This window comes from Pipistrellus hanaki (assembly GCF_964339955.1).
Source record: "Pipistrellus hanaki genome assembly, chromosome: 2".
NCBI lineage: Eukaryota > Metazoa > Chordata > Mammalia > Chiroptera > Vespertilionidae > Pipistrellus > Pipistrellus hanaki.
The window spans coordinates 92474615-92492511 of record NC_140504.1 but is presented as its reverse complement, the minus strand read 5'-3'; positions in this window follow the sequence as shown (position 1 = coordinate 92492511).

The window sequence follows — 17897 nt, the reverse complement described above, 5'->3', positions numbered from 1 at the left end:
CTTTTAAATATATTTCTGGGTCTGGTTTGCTAATATTTTGTTGAGTATTTTAGGATCTATGTTCATCAGGGATATTGGCCTGCAATTCTTTTCTTTGTAGTGTTTTACCTGGTTTTAGAATTAGGATAATGCTGGTTTCATAAAAAGAGTATTTTTTATGTACTGCAGAATTTTAATAATTAGCCTATGTGTTCCATGATAATTATATTTTTAGTTGAAAATTATAATTATAGTTGAAAATTATAGTTTTGGGGTAATAAATACACCAATGGGAATTTTTACTAATAAAGCTGAATTATATTTTTTCCTGACAGAGAATATTTTTAGCACTTATGCTTTCTTAATATCTTAAACTTTTTGCATATGATAACAAATCTAATGTTGCTGAAATAACATTTGGAATAACCTTTTTTAGCCTTTACAGAGTACATTATTCCTACTCACTTTTTCAACATACAATTAATATTTTTAGAGATAAAATTTTTGAGTAGATTTAATTGCCAAAATAACTATCTTGGAAATAGAAATAACCTTCAATTATGAACTATGATCAAAGAGAGCTTTTCCATTCTTCATATTGTTTCATGAAATGACTTTCAGTCCCCCATAACCTTTTAAATAACTTTGACATAACATTTTACTTTTCGCCACTGATAAAATACTTTTAGTTGAATACAATTTAATGAGACAAATCCTTTTGCCAATTCTAACACAAACAGATTTATATTTAGGGGGATAAAAGTGTGTACAGGAAGATTTTTGGATTTGATATTGTTCAAATGTTTTGTTTGAATGCTTCAGTCTCACTCCATGTGGAAACATTGCCAAGTATGAAGGTGGTTTCCTAAAAATGATTTACAAACCAGTGATCAATGGACATTTCCTGTCACCAATTCACTGAGAATGCATGGATAGCTCTTACAGAATCAAAGAGCCAAGTATATCTCATTGCTACCCCATTCTCAGAATACCTTGATTTCTTGTTCCCTTAACAAATTAGTTCAGATGGAAGGAGAAAAAGATGAAAGTGGATGGAGTACTCAGAAGCTGTAAAATACCCATTAATAGCACCCATTTCTGAGATATGTTTTTGGAAAACTAAACATAATCTTATTTTATATCCCCTCTATTCTGATATTCCATCATTTGAACAACACACTATCAATTTAAAGACAACTTTTAGATTACATGTTCATATAGATTTTAAGATGCATTCAAATTGTAGAGACATTTGAGTCTTTGAATGTCTCAAAAAATTATTTATGATAAAAGGTGCTATTTTATCATAAGTAATCAGAAATTTAAATTTAATATATTTCAAATATGTATGAAAAAAGCACATATGTTAACAAAAATTGAATAACAATTGATAATAAAAATTCATCTCTGTGGAAAAGTTTAAAGAACTTTCAAATATATGTTATTTCATATCTGTATTTTGTTACTTACAGGTTTTCCTCACATTTAGAAATGTTATGGCCATGGTAAAACAGAAGCAATAAGTTTTTGTACCTAGGAGAAATGTAGTTATCTGGTGGATTATATTTTCAATTTACCTTTACATAATTGTTTACCAAAATTTGATTCTATCTGGAGGCTGCCTAATTTCTTCTTTTGTGTTCATCTTAAATTGTAGGGTGATCTGTTCAGAGTATAAAAGAGAGAATAAAATTTAAAATATCTCAAAAATAAAAATAAAGTATATAAATGTTACAGAATAGTAAGAAGCTAGGAAAATTCCAGGACAAGCAGAATAGAGAAACCCTGCTAATGGTTCTCAACCTGTGGGTCATGTCACATAGGTTGAGAACCGCTGCTGTAGAGCCTAAGACCATTGGAAAACACAGATATTTACACTACGATTCATAACATTAGCAAAATTACAGTTATGAAGTAGCAACAAAAATAAATTTATGGTTGGGAGTCACCACAACATGAGGAACTGTATTAAAGGGTCATGGCACTACAAAGGTTGAAAACCAGTGTTCTATACATTGAGCCAAACAGGCTAAGGCTTATTTTTTTCTTCAAAGTAATATTATGCTTATCATATTGCAAAATAATGTATTCATCGTAAGTATATATCTATTAGTAATTTATGGTTTATAAATATTGTCTCTGAGGCTCTTTTTTTATCCATAGAGCTATGTAAATTGTCTGTATTAGGCCAAGTCCATGAGATACATCTACCAATTCTGAGGTTAATGCAAAAACATGGAGACTTGACTCTCAGTCCTACTAACCAGTATTTCTTTGTCTCATTTTTTTTCCTTTTCCTACATGAGTGTCATCAACTTGACACCACCAAGTCATATATTTCATATTAGTAAAAGCAAACAACTTTTTTTCCAAATGAGAAAGATACAATGAGTTAGCATATTGCTCAATTTTACATTATTCCTTTCATTGAAGCATGCATGGAATATCTTGTTCTAAGAGATACCCAGATATTTCCCAACTTGGTAGGTATAAAATCATTTATCAGCTCCCTCCCTGAGTATTTGTTGACACAGTTCTATCCGTAGTCCAGTAAAGTCTCTTTTTATCAGCAAGGTTGCATGCTGCCAGTGACTGATGAAGCACAGGCGCTGCTCCCTAGACTTAGAGATGAAATTCTCTCCCCAGAGTGACTAGCTTCTTATGAGAATATTTGGAGGACAGTGTGTTCCAGACATGCAGCACCTGTTCTCTACTTGCATAAATGTCTTCTGAATGGGCCAGAGAAAAAATAGTTTATCTCTGTCTCCGGGAACATACATAAATTTAGCATATAGGGTTTATTTTGGCCAAGTTTGAATTACCTTAAAAAAGGCCATATGATATAATTTCTTAAAGATACTTTTCACATTACTATTTATTACATAAAATAACTGATAGGATGCTGAAACTGGTTTGGTTCAGTGGATAGAGCATTGGCCTGCGGACTGAAAGGCCCCGCGTTTGATTCCGGTCAAGGTTGCGGGCACATCCCCAGTGGGGGGTGTGCAAGAGGCAGCTGGTCAATGCTTCTCTCTCATCAACATATCTAACTCTCTAGCCCTCTCAATTCCTCTCTGAATAAAATCAATAAAATATATTTAAAAAATTAAAAAAATAACTGATAGGAGAAAGGAAATATAAAAGAAATGAAAAGTAAAATAAATAAATAAATTGGAAAATACAATCATTAATCACATGAAATTGAATGCAAAAGATAACTCATCAACTTCACCTTACTGCTAATGTTTGCATTATCTAAAAGCATTTGTTCTTCTATTTTATTTGATTATGGGACATTTGAGATTCAGGTAACTTTTTAAAAAATACTGAAAATCTTTCTATGTTTGAAGATATTATTGATCAAGTCTCTTTAGGAAATTGGTTGTGTTTACATTAATTTTCTACATTTGCTATAAACTGAGTCTAAATATGGGACTTGATGTTGTTTTCCCATGAGCTAACCAGTCATACTCTCATTAATGCCATACTAAAAACAAAAATAAAAACAAACAATAACAACAAAAAAACTAAAAAACAAACAACAACAACAACAAAAACCTAAAATATATTGGTCCAGCATTATTAAGTATAGTCATTGACATTTCTGGAAGAATAGAAACATTGGGAAAATTTTAGAAAGTCATTGCTATATTGATTTAAGTTGTACATTGTGTCTTCTACAGAGGGCACACACAAATGAGGACTTGTAAAGTGAGTGTGGATGAGTTTTGCATGCATACACAAGTGTGAACACTCACCTGGACATAAACACACACACACACTATAGTATTCAGACAAAGCTGTGGATGCTAAGTACCTGACCTCTTCAGCATTTTATTACAATATTGAAGTGAAACACCTGCTTACACTGCTGTAACTTTTAGACCACTGTTTATTAATAGCCACTGTGTGAGTAGTTCTTCAGCCTTCTGGGCTGCTTTCAAAATTACAAACATACTCATAAGAAGGGAATTCAAAGTCATCAGTCTGTTTTAAGCAAGTCCTATATTTGTAAAGTTTCTAGAAATAGATAACTTATCATTCTGCCTCTCTATGCTTGCTGGGCTCAGGACCAGCCATTATTTTCCTAAAATCTTTTTTTTTCCTTTTTAATGCAAGGATGAATACCTAACATGCATCTGTGGTTCAAGCTCATCCTGAAGACTTATGACTCTGGGACTGGCTAAAGACTAACACTTTCGAAGTCAGTTCTGCCTTTTCTTCCTGCCAGTCTGGTTCACCTCAGGAGCAGGTGTGAAATTTGAAGCAGCATCCAAACTTATAAAAACTTCTTTGTTGATGCAGTTTTGTCCAGGCAGTATACGAATGTGCAATATTAGAAAGGTATATTTTTGTTGTTCTTATATGTGTGTGTATGTGAGTTATCACAGTACAACTTAAATTTCTCCCCCTCCTCCTCCTCCTCCTCCTCCTCCTCCTCCTCCTCCTCCTCCTCCTCCTTCTTCTTCTTCTTCTTCTTCTTCTTCTTCTTTCTTTATTTTTGGCTTTTTACCAACTGTGACTGAGGGTTTATGTTGAGTTTTATACTGACTTGCTTTTTAAAGACCCTTTCAAATATAATTTGTGTTTCCTGTATTCAATAGAAAAAGAAGCAATGAAAATTTTGCACAATTAAGTATGTAATGCATGATATGAATAAACAAAAGATTTATGCACAGAATTATGAACAAAGCCAGAAAAAAAAACAATAAAAATAAAAACAATAGAAGTAATTATAAAATGGATGTAGTGGAAAGAAGATGGTGGTTGGCAGGAAGGCAGTGAGGAAGAGATTGTGAGTGAGTGAGTGAGTGAGTGAGTGAGTGAGTGAGTGAGTGAAAGAGGAGTGTGTGGACCTGTGTGGTGTATGTGTGTGTGACTGAGGGACAGTTATATCCTACAGGACTTTAGGGGGCTGGTGGACAGGGCTCTCCTAGATGGAGAGCCCCTGCTACCACTGAAACCACCTCCAGGCAGCTGGCATTAGCACAGAAAGCAAGCCATCTTGAAGGGGAAAGTTGCTGTGACTAGGAGCCCAAGGCTCACCACCACCCAGAGCTGCCTCAGACACCACCCCAAACCCTACAGCCACTCCAGCCAAAGATCTGCTACCTCAGATGCAGACCCTTGGACACCAGGACTCCAGTCTCCCTGGACGTGAGCTCCTGTTGGTCCCGGACTGCGCCACCCCCCGCCTCCTGCCAGAACACTGCATTGGTCCTGGCAATGTGTGTCCCACTGGTGAGTCTAAAACTGCTCTCCACTGCCAAGACCACAGCATGGGCTCCAGGCCCAATGCATCCGGCAGCCAAGCCTCAGACTACACTCCCCACCTACCAAGCCTGTGGCATTGGTCCCAGGCCCCCCATGTCTCAGTGCTTGGACCCTTATGTGAGAATAAAAATGGGGAGACAAAGAAAACCCCAAAGGAAAGACAAGGAGGTGTCACCAGAAAAGGAACTAAATAAAACAGAGACATGCAATATGTCAAAAAACAAACAAACCAACAAAAACAGAATTCAGATACAGTTCCTAAATTGGCTGGATGAAAAATCAACAACTTATGTAAGAATCAAGAGGAAATAAAAAGCTATATAGCTACAATAAAAATTACAAAAACACACTGTGGACAGTTTCAACAGTAGACTAAAGAAGCAGCATACCGAATTAGTGAATTAGAAGCCAGGGCATCAAAACACACCCAATCTAAACAGCAACTGGAGGAAAAAATTAGAAAGCAGGAGGAGAGCCTAAAGAAGTTTTGGGAGAACATGAAACAAAGTAATAGTAATAGGGATACCAGAATGACAAGAAGAGGAACAAGGATTAGAAGAGGAACAAGGATTAGAAAACATATTTGAAGAAATAATGACAGAAAACTTCACTGGTTGGGGAAGAAAATAGTCACACAATCATAGAAAGTACCAAAAAAGATGAACCCAAAAATACCCACACCAGACACATCATAATGATAATGGCAAATGTTAACAACTGAGATAAAATATTAAAGGCTGCAAGAGAGAGGCAGAGTTACCTACAAAGGATCTCCCATTAGATTATTAAATGATTTCTCAACAGAAACAATTCAAGCCAGAAGGGAATGGAATGAAGTATACAAATTTATGCAAAGCAAAGGAATGAATACAAGAATACTCTGTCCAGAAAGACTATTTTTCAAACTCAAAGGGGAAATCAGAAGCATCACAGACAAAAATAAATAAATAAATAAATAAATAAATAAATAAATAAATAAATCTAAGGCAGTTTATTACCAGCAAGCCAGCCAGCAATGCAAGAAATGCTAAAGGGACTATTGTATAAAGAAGATATAGAAAGGCAAGAAGGAACACAGGCACAAAGAATAAAAATAGCTTCAAACAAGTACCTATCAATAATAACTTAAATGTACATGGATTAAATGATTCAATCAAAAGACATCTAATGACTGAATGGATAAGAAAACATGACCTATACATATAATGTCTACAAGAGAACAAGGGACTCACATAAACCGACAGTGAAGGAATGGAAGAATGTCTTTCAGGCAAATGGAAATTTAAAAAAAAAGAAATGAGTTAACAATACTAATATCCAACAAAATAGACTTCAAAGTGAAGGCCATAAAAGAGGTAAAGAGGGCCATTTGATAATAGTAAATGGATTGATACAGCAAGAGGTTACAACTCTGGTAAACATATATTCTCCAATGCAGGAGCACCCAAATGCATAAAAAAAACTTCTGGAATATATCAAAGAAAAAATAGACAGCATTACAATCACAGTAGGGGACATTAATATACCATTAACATCACTGGATAAATCCTCTAGACAAAAACTCAGCAAAGAAACAGCGATCCTAAATGACTCACTAGATCAAATGAACTTAATTAACATCTTCAGAACAGTTTCACTCCAAAGTTACAGAATATATATTTTCCTCAAGTGCACACAGGACATTTTCAAAGGTAGACAACATATTGGAACATAGGCAAAGTGTCTCCAAATTCAAGATTGAAATCATATCAAGCATCTGCTCATATAAAATGGCACGTTAGAAATCACCCACAATAAAAACAATAACAAAACCACAAACACTTGGAGGCTAAATACCATGCTATTAAACAACAATTGGATTACCAAAGAGATCAAAGAAGAAATTAAAAACATTCTGGAAACAAATGACAATGAAAACACAACTATCCAAAATCTATGGGACATAGTGAAAGCAGTCCTAAGAGGAAATTTGATAGTTCTACAGGCCCGCCACAAGAAATAAGAAAAACTTATAATAAGTTATCTAATACAGAACTTAAAGAATTAGAAAGCAAACAGAAAGAAATAACCAGAGTGAGCAGAAGGAAGAAAATAATAAAGATCAGAGCATAAATAAATGACATAGAAACCAATAAAACAATGCAAAAGATCAATAAATCTAAGAGCTGGTTTTTTGAAAGGATAAACAAGATTGATGAATTTCTAGGCAGACTCACCAGGAAGCAAAGAGAGGATCTACCAAATAACCAAAATTAGAAATGAAGGAGGTGAAATAACAACAGACCCCACAGAAATACAAAGGATTATAAAAATATATAAATAAATAAAATACTATGAATAACTCTATTCCAACAGACTAGACAACCTAGAAGAAATGGATATGTTCCTAGAAAAAAAACAACCCTCCAAAACTCGATCAGGATGAATAAAAAAAAATCTGAATAGGCCAATAACTATGGAGAAAACAAAACGCTAATTAAAAAAAAAAAAAACTACCAGCAAACAAAAGCCCTGGGCCAGATGGCTTCATAGGGGAGTTTTACCAAACATACAAAGAATAACTGTATAGGAGAACATATTTGCAAATGTTATCACTGATAAAGGTTTAATCTCCAACATCTACAGGCAACTTATACAACTTAATAAAAGGAAGATAAACGATCCAATAAAAAAAAATGGGCAATGGACTTAAATATAATCTTTTGGAAAGAAGACAGAAGAAAGGCCAAGAGACACATGAAAACATGCTCAAAGTCACTCATTATCCGAGAGATCAAATCAAAATGATAATGCAGTACCATCTTACACCTGTCAGAATGACTATCATTAACAAACCAACAAAGGAAAAGTGCTGGCAAGGAAAAAAGGAACCCCAGCTCACTGCTGGTATGAATGCAGACTGGTACAGCCACTGTGGAGAACAGTATGGCATTTCCTCAAAAACCTGAAAATGAAACTCCCATTTGACCTAGTAATCTCACTCCTAGGAATATATCCTAAGAAACTAGAAACACCAATCAGAAAGGATATATGCACCCCTATGTTCATAGCAGCACAATTTACAATAGCTTGGATTTGGAAACAGCCTAGGTGCCCATCAGCAGATGGCTGGATCAGAAAACTATGTTATATCTACACAATGGAATACTATGCTGCCATAAAAAAAGAAGGAATTCTTACCATTTGCAGCAACCTGGATGGAATTGGCAAGCATTTTCTCCATGCAGTGGAATTGAAGAACATTATGCTAAATGAAATAAATCAGTCAAATAAAAGAAAAATACCATATGATCTCACTCATTTGTGGATAATAAAAAACATTATAAACTGATGAACAAAAATATAGATACAGAGGCAATAAAGCATCAAACAGACTCAAATTATAGCAGGAAGGTTAGGAAGAGGTGGGGGAGATAAGATATCAACCGAAGGACTTATATGCATGCATATAAGAATAACCAAGGGATGCAAAACAATGAGGGGTGAGGCCATGTAGGGGAGTGGGGTGGGGGAGGCAATGGTAAGATATGTACACATATAATACTTTAATTAAAAAAGAAAAAGAAAAAATAATTAAATAAAATAAAAGTATATATAGGAACATTCATAGAAAAAAGAAATAGATATTAAAACCTAAAATGATAATAGACTGAATAAAAATTCAACAAGAGTTTGAAGATAAAAATACAGCCGAAACCGGTTTGGCTCAGTGGATAGAGCGTTGGTCTTCACACTAATAGGTTCCAGGTTCGATTCCAGTCAACGGCATGTACATTGGTTGCGAGCACATCCCCGGTGGGGGGTGTGCAGGAGGCAGCTGGTGGATGTATCTTTCTCATTGATGTTTCTAGCTCTCTATCCCTCTCCCTTCCCCTCTGTGAAAAATTGATAAATAGTTATTTTAAAAAAAGTAAAAATACAGAGATAACCAATAGCAGAGAGAAAAGATTAAAGAAAAAATATTAAGCAAAATGGCCTAGCTTCTGAATAACAGAAATTCCATAGAGACAACCTGAATTCCTCCTCCTACAACTGACATGTCTCCAGATTGAGAGACTTATCACCAAAGGCCCAAAGTTTTAAATGGAAAAAAAAAAAAGTAAAAAAGTAAGTAAGTAAATAAATAAATAAATAAATAATGAGGCCTTCCAGAGAAAGAAAGGATCATAAATAAAAATTGCTCTTACTTTCTAAAAGCAACATAAGCAACTGTTAAAAAGAAGGATCTCTTACCCTTTGAGATATCATAGAGGGACCTGGAGAGTATTATGCTAAGTAAAATAAGCCAGTCAGAGAAAGACAATTATCACATGATCTCACTTATATGTGGAATCCAATAAACAAAATAAAATGATGAACAAAATAGATCCAGAGACCTAGAAGCATGGAACAGACTAATGGATCTCAGAGGAAAAAGCAGAACAGGGGGAGGGGAGGGAGAGGGTAGAAAAGGATTAACCAAAGAAGTTATGTGCACATATGCATAACCTATGGTGTAGTAAAGGCCTGGGGCATGGGAGAAGGGAGAGGAAAAGAAAGGGGAGGGGGCATCTTTAATTCTTTCATAATAAAGATTTTAAAATGTAAATAAATAAATAAATAAATAAATAAATAAATAAATAAATAAAACAGAAAATATCTATTCTAATAGTCTACATCCAAACACACTATCAATTATATGTAAAAATAAAATAAAGGTATTTAAAAAATGTTATGTATAAAAAAATTACCTTTTGTGCTCTGCTTCTCTGGAAGATATATCAAACCAAGAAGGAAAAGGTATTTGGATTAGAAAACAAATGTGAAATTGAGAGGTGCAAAATGGAGAAGGTAAAAGAAATTCCTAGGAGATAGCAGAATATCTAAATAGCATCCTTCACACAGAGAAAAGCCAGTCTAGCTTGGACAGAAGACCCAGCAGAGTTATTTCCAGAGGAAATCAAGGTAACGGATGCTTATGTTGCTTTTAGAAATTGATATATTAACATAGTTTTAACTGCATGAGAACTTGAATGAGCCAATATTTTATATAGCTATTAGAAGGTATATGATGACTTAGCCATAATTTTAAAGTAAACTAAGGAACCAGAAAAAAAAAAAAGTTGTGCTTATTAATTCCAGGAAAAAATTCTAGAAGGATCTGTACTAATAATAGGGGAATAAGCGAATAAGCTAATTGTCCAGGATCGTGGGTGGCAAACATGTGGCTCTTTGGCCCTTTGAGTGTGGCTCTTCCACAAAATACCACGGCTTGGGTGAGTCTATTTTGAAGAAATGGTGTTAGAAGAAGTTTAAGTTTAAAAAATTTGGCTCTCAAAAGAAATTTCAATCATTGTACTGTTGATATTTGGCTCACTTGACTAATGAGTTTGCCGACCTCTGGTTTAGGACACAATAACAGTAACGACCAAACAGAAGGCTATATGGGGTGACCAAATTGGCAGGGGGGTTAGTGAGGAACGACCAAACAACTGAACAGCAGTCTGCATGGGGCAACCAGGCCAGCAGCTGGGGGCATTAAGGAGTGACCAGGCTGGGAGGGGGCAATTGGGGGTAACCAGACGGGCAGGGGGGGCAGTGAGGGGCGATCAGGCTGGCAGGAAAAGGCAGTTAGGGGTGATCAGGCTAGTAGGGTGGCTGTTAGGGGTGATTAGGCAGGTGGGCAGGCGAGCAGTTAGGAGCCAGTGCTTCCAGATTGTAAGAGGGATGTCAGATTGCCAGTTTAGGCCCAATCCCCAAGGGGTCCCAGATTGAAGAGGGTGCAGGCTGGGTTTAGGTGATCCCCCGCACACACCCATGCACTAATTCCATGCACTGGGCCTCTAGTACAATATAAATAGAGCATGCTACCTGGCTCAATAATGAATAGTATTTGCATTAGTCATGATAATGATAACTTTGGCTATGGATTTATCCTCAGATTGTGGTAGAGTTGGATAATGTTTTTAAGTTAATAATCATAATAAAGCAATACTATACAATGTGAGGAATGAAGAATTAAGTAACAGAAGACTTAAGAGAGATGAGACCCTCCCAAAGAAAGATAGCTATGGTGAGGGGCTAGTGGTGCAATGAAGGGATGAAAGGGGCTCTGCTATCAGCCTTTCAGCAATGGCTCACTTTTGAAAATATACAATCATAATTAAAATTAATTTATAAAACAGTTATGATTTCAACAACAACAAAAACAAACTAATAAAACCTAATTTCTAAACATACACTCAGATACCAGACTCTGAACCTTATTAAAATATGGATACCTGGGAAGTCCTACTTGAAAAAGCCCACTAGCTCTCCTTCACTAATCTAGATTTTTTGTTATGCACTCACCGTGCTATGAAGGCTAAGCAGGAAATGAAACAGAAAATGTCCTTGCCTTTGTGCAATTGATATCTTTCTATAACAGATTAGATATAAAACTTTAGTTGTAATTTGGGGAGGTAGAAGGAGAGGAAAAGAGTAAGCTGTTTGAAGGGGAATAAGAAAGTGATGGAACAAAGGAGCTGCATGTGAAATACTTTTAAGGTCTAAATAATCCCTTAAAGGTAAACAAAATTTTTAAATGAGTAATACAGAAATATCGAAGTTTTTAAAGAAAGTTTGTTTCTTTAAGAATATACCACATCAATTCCACGGTAAACGCATTGGGGAAGAAAACAAGAACTCAAGGTGTTTCTAAAAAATTGGACATGAAGTGCAAACACTATTCTGTTAAACATTGTGGGACAGCCATTCTCTAACCTTGACCCTAACCCAATTGATTTGTCTTTGAGGAAGGAAGAGATAACAATCAAAGTACTAATGTGTGAATATATTAAGGCTTATTTATTAAAGCCTATGCTAAAATTATATTTAATACTGCACCCTTCTTACATAAATAAGATAAATTGAAATTCATGTGTACATCAACCAACAAGTTCTATTATCAAAGGACTTCTACTCCTAGGCTCTCTATCTTACATTACCATTCATTGTGTACACTATGCAAGAATGATGGTATGGCAAGGTTTCAATGAGAAATTTTCATTTCAGTTTTTGTTCATCTGCTTAGCAGTTATGGAATACTACAATGTGCCAGGCACTGTTCACAGACCAAAGACATGTGGCGACAGAACAAAATTCGCATTCAAAGAAGAGGAAACAAATGATCAACAAGCAAATTCTTCAAAAACCTTCAGAGTTAGCCACTATAAATAAAATACAACACAGAATGGAAGTGTTTATTTAAATGGATTGAGAGAAGAGGAGGAGGAGGAGGAGGAGGAGGAGGAGGAGGAGGAGGAGGAGGAGGAGCTCAGAGTAGCGGATCACCCTGTAATCTCACTTGGCCTGGTAACACCACTCATAGGTTCCATGACCTTGGCCAAAGAATTTCTTTTTTTTTCCACCTAGTAAGCAGTTTGACAAATTATCATTTTATCCCCATGGTCCAACATAGAAAGCATTTCTTGGCCTGTTCTCTGGACTTTCTCCTTTGAGAGTTTGACTGCTGACTCTCAACTTCCTTTCATCTAGACCTTATTTTTGCCACATTCTTTACCTAGACAGCAACCTCCTGATTTTTGACCCAGCTACATGTGATTTGATTCTTGCAAAATCCCTTTTGGAACCCAACTTGTTTAATGACCTGGAATTGTGTTTCTGTATAGCTGAAAAGAACTGTTTTCTGAATGGAACTCTAATATTTCTCTTATTGCAGAGTGAAGGAGTGTTTTTTCTGCTGCTTCCTTTTGTTGGTTCAGAACACTCCAAACTTTCCTTGAGGTATTTGACCCTTTTCAGCATACAGGATTATACGGCTTAAGTTTTATTGGACTTTAATTCCCAAAGGACTTGAAAGTATTTGAAAATTCATTTTACTAGCAAAATTAATTTTATTATTCCTGTGAGTTTTATAACACTGATGCTCAATTTAATTAAAAGTGAAGAAATCCATCCTAGCCAGAGTGGCTCTGTTGGTTGAACATCATCCCATGGACTGAAAGGTCACCAGTTCAACACATGTCAGGGTTGTGGGTTCGATCCCCAGTTAGGAGGCAACTAATCAATGCTTCTCTCTCTCTCTCTCTCTCTCTCTCTCTCTCTCTCTCTCTCTCTCTCTCTCTCTCTCTCCCTCTCTCATCAATAAAAACATATTAAGAAAAATTAATCATTTAAAAAAGTGAATAAATCCTTGCTTGTTGTTAATTTTATGTTTTTATGTAATTTCTAAAGTCTAATGAAAAAAAGCTAGTTTGAAACATTGAAAAATAAGACTGCAGCATAAATACTGTTCTATACAAAAGATGCTAAACAATGAACATTTAGAGCTTTATATGTTACCCACACATACAGAACCCACCACAAGTGGCCAGGCATGGCTAAGTACTGCTCCTGGGCATGTCATCCACAAATGAGCTTCCTAACCCCAAATTCTTCTCTGTGGTTCCACAAGGAAAGTGGTCATGACCTCATTTAGGTCTCCCTGTAGTGTCTTTGCCACAAACCATAATCTTTCCCCAGCCAGGGTTCTTTTCAAAATGCAAGCCATCACATACTTTCTTTTTCCAAGTTGTATCTCAGGTCTGAAATGTTATCTCCTGCTGTGTTGCACATCTGTTCAGAGTCTTATTCCCCCCCACCCTCCCAACTTGCTTTCCCACTGGTTATTTCCCACATCAAAATTACTTAAAAAAATGGGGTTAGCAACATTAATTTGCATACTTTGGGGGGGGTACCCAGGTCTTTCACATTTTACAATATTCTACAGAACAGAGAATAGCATTCTATACATATTATAGTTCAATCATTATCTGTAGAATGAAGAAATGGCAGGATTGATGGTTTCTTTATGTAAATCTCATAAGTGTAATTTAACAGATGTGACTCCTCCCTCTTTCTTAAATAAAATGTTTATGCTCCATTACCACCATATATGTATATGATATGTATGTTATATATATAATATACATAGTATATTATATAAAATATATAATATATATAATATATATACACGAGTATATATATATATATATATATATATATATATATATATATATACACACACACACACACACACACACACACACACACACACACTAGTGGCCTGGTGCATCAATTTGTGCACATTGAAAGGAAATTAATTATTATAAATATTTTAATATCACTATTCTCCCTTTCTCTACAATAGAGTGTCAACCAAATTCACAATCAAAAATGACAGATTGAAACACTCGTGTGTGAATGGCAGGGAGAGCTTTATATGTATGTGCATGTGCGAGTCAACTTAGCTTTATATATATATATAAAATAAACTTTCTTAATTAGACCTGTTTTCTGATGTATCAAAACTTTTTCCAGCCCAGTGAAGCACCCCAACTTCTCTTTCAGGTAATTGTTAGCAACACAGCAGTAAATATCAACACAAAGCAGATTATTACTGTAGATCATGCAGTAAGAACAAAGGATAAAATATTTAACTGCAGCAGTGAGAAAACCTGAAGTTATTTTCAAGGTCCATTATTTCTTACTTCTTTTCAGTTCATTCAAGTTTCTAAGCTTTCTTAAAAAACAAAAACAAAAACAAAAAACCCACACATTTATTTTTTATTTTATTTTTTTACTGAGAGGAAGGAAGATAGAGAGAAACATCAATGAGATAGAAACATCGATCAGCTGCCTCCTGCACACCTCCTACTGGGGATGTGCCTGCAACCAAGGTATATGCCCTTGAATGGAATTGAACCTGAGACCTTTCAGTCTGCAGGCTGACACTCTATCCACTGAGCCAAACTGGTTAGGACAAGTTTCTAAGCTTTCTAAATCTCCATTTTCCAGCTAATGAAAAGAAAATAGCATTCCACCAAATCTCCTGTTTACCTATTCCAGGACCTATGTGAGGATCAAATGAGATGATGCATGGGAAAACACTTCACAGACATTTGGTTAGAGTATAAGATGTTTGCACCTGGCTATAAAGCAAGTTGTGTTCCTAGGCTGAAGAAACACCAAGGAGGCTAGTCACTAGGGAAAGAAAGCCAGGTTTTGCTGTGTGACATCATTACCCGGTGCCTACAGCCACCTTTTCAGGCTGGGCTGGCCTGTGGGCCATGCATTATGCCATGGGATCTCAGTAGCATTGGCTTTGATTTGGTGTGTTGTTGCTCTGGGGTGCTGGCAAGTCCTTTCTCCCACTTGGGGGAAGCCGACAATTCTTTGTTGACACCAGGTCCATGGTCCATTTCTTTTAGCCACTGTGCCTCAAGGCAGCTCCTGCATTGAGTGTCTGCTCCCAGGTGATCAGTGCACATCAGATAGTCAGACACTTACCATACTAGTATATCCTGTATAATAAAAGGCTAATATGCAAATCAACCAAACAGCTGAATGACTGGTCACTATGATGTGCACTGACCACCAGGTGGCAGACGCTCAACACAGGAGCTGCCCCCTAGTGGTCAGTGTAAAGCAAGGCTCATGGCTGGCAAGCACAATGGTAGTTGTAGGTGACTCTCCCGCCTCCATAGTAGTACTAAGGATGACGACTTAAGGAGGTCCCCTCCCTGTAATTTATAACATCCCTTGGGGGATGTCCACCTGTGGGTTTAGGCCCATTCACCAGGGGGATCGAGACTAAGCTGGCAGTCAGACATCCCTCTGGCAGCCCAGGAGCCCTCAGCAGATGCCTGATTGCCCCTAACCACTCCCCTGTCCGCCTGATTGATGCCTAACTGCTCCCCTGTCAGATCCCCTGTAACCCAGCAGTCAGACATCCCCTGAGAGCTCCCAAACAGAGAGGGCACAGGCCGGGCTAAAGGATCCCCTCAAGTATATGAATTTCATGAACCAGGCCTCTAGTATATAGATAATATTAACAGAAGTGGAGTTTGGGAGTGTCTTGATTAATTACATCTGTTTATTCATACAAATGGAAAGAGAAAAGCATAATGAGCAGGGAGACAAAGATGTTGAGCAAAGATAAACTGTACTGATTTTACATCGTAAGGAAATATCAAAAAGTGTTTTAAACAGTATGATAGAAAGTACAAAAATAGGAAAGAAAGCTATGGGTCTTTTAAACAAGCAAAACTAAACCAAACATTGTTCAGTATGATGGTGAATGGGTTATACAGTTGCAGTTCAGGGAGAATCTAGAAATCACTGAAGTAGTTATAAATTAGGGTTAGTTATAAATTAGGGTTAGTTATAAATTTTTATGTACCAGGCCTCTAGTGTTGATTATATTTCCTATTTAAGGAGGCATGAAAATTAATGCACTCAGGAGTGGTCCCTCATCCTGGCCTGAACCTTCTCAGAGTCTAGGCCCCCTTCGAGAGGGTGTCCACCTGTGGGCTTAGGCCCATTCCCCAGGGGGATCGAGACTAAACTGGCAGTCAGACATCCCTCTGGCAGCCCGGGAGCCCTCAGCAGATGTTTGCAGTTGGCAGAAGGACATCCCTCTCACAACCTGGGACTGCTGGCTTTTACCCACTCACCTGCTTGCCTGCCTTATTGCCCCTAAACACTCCCCTGTCAGCCTGATTGATGCCTAACTGCTCCCCTGCCAGCCCGATCACCCCCAACTGTCCTTCCCTGCAGGCCTGGTCACCCCTAGCTGCCCTCCCCTGCCAGCCATCTTGTGACAATGAGGGGGTGGCCATCTTGTGATGACATGGGATGGCCATCTTGTGGTGGCCATCTTGTGATAACATGAGGGCAGCCATCTTGTGGTGGCCACCTTGTGATGCGAGGGCATGAGGGTCAATTTGCATATCACTTCTTTATTATTTAGGATAATATTTTTATTTGTCATATTCAAGATGCAGAGCAGGTATACCCTTAGTAATGTATAAAAGAATGGGAAGACTCTAACAACCCTTTGCACCACACCTATATCTCCATTTGCAAAGCAACACATGGAGAGTTTTTCTTCTATTCAAGCTTTTCTTTATAATTCCAGAACATAAAATGTGAGAATTATATTAAAAATAACTATTACCAAGGAAACCCAGATTAAATTTCTTTCCTAATCTGTGTCTATAAACACCTTTAAAAATTGCTCATCTTTTAAAAAAATTGTTATTAGAATAAATTTACACACTAAATATCTAGACCTGACCATGAGTGTCAGTCAGGAATTCCAAAGGCACCCTTTCATCATTACTTGACAATGGACAATCTCATTGAAGTCAGCAAAAATAAGCTGTACTTAAATCCAAATTCCTTGGCCCTGGCCCAGTAGCTCAATTGATTTGAGGGTCATCTTCATACACCAAGGTTGAGGGTTCAGTCCCCAGCCAGGGAACATATAAGAATTAACCAATGAATGCATAAATAAGTGAACAAGAAATAAATCTCTCTCTCTCTCTCTCTCTCTCTCTCTCTCTCTCTCTCTCTCTCTCTCTCTCTTTCTCCTCCCTCTCTTCCTTTCTCTTTCTCTCTGTAAAATCAATACTTAAAAAAAAATCCCCATGTTATGGATGGGTCTTTCCACCCAACAGGAATTATTACAAATTTGCAGGAATTCCTTAGGTTTCCAGTAGCTGAGCTGTAATCTCTGGCACCTAGCCTGCTAGTGGCTGAATCCAAAATGTTTAGAACTTCATTTCAAATATTTACACATGTCATTTTATATAACTGTAGTGTATTATCAAAATCAGGAAATT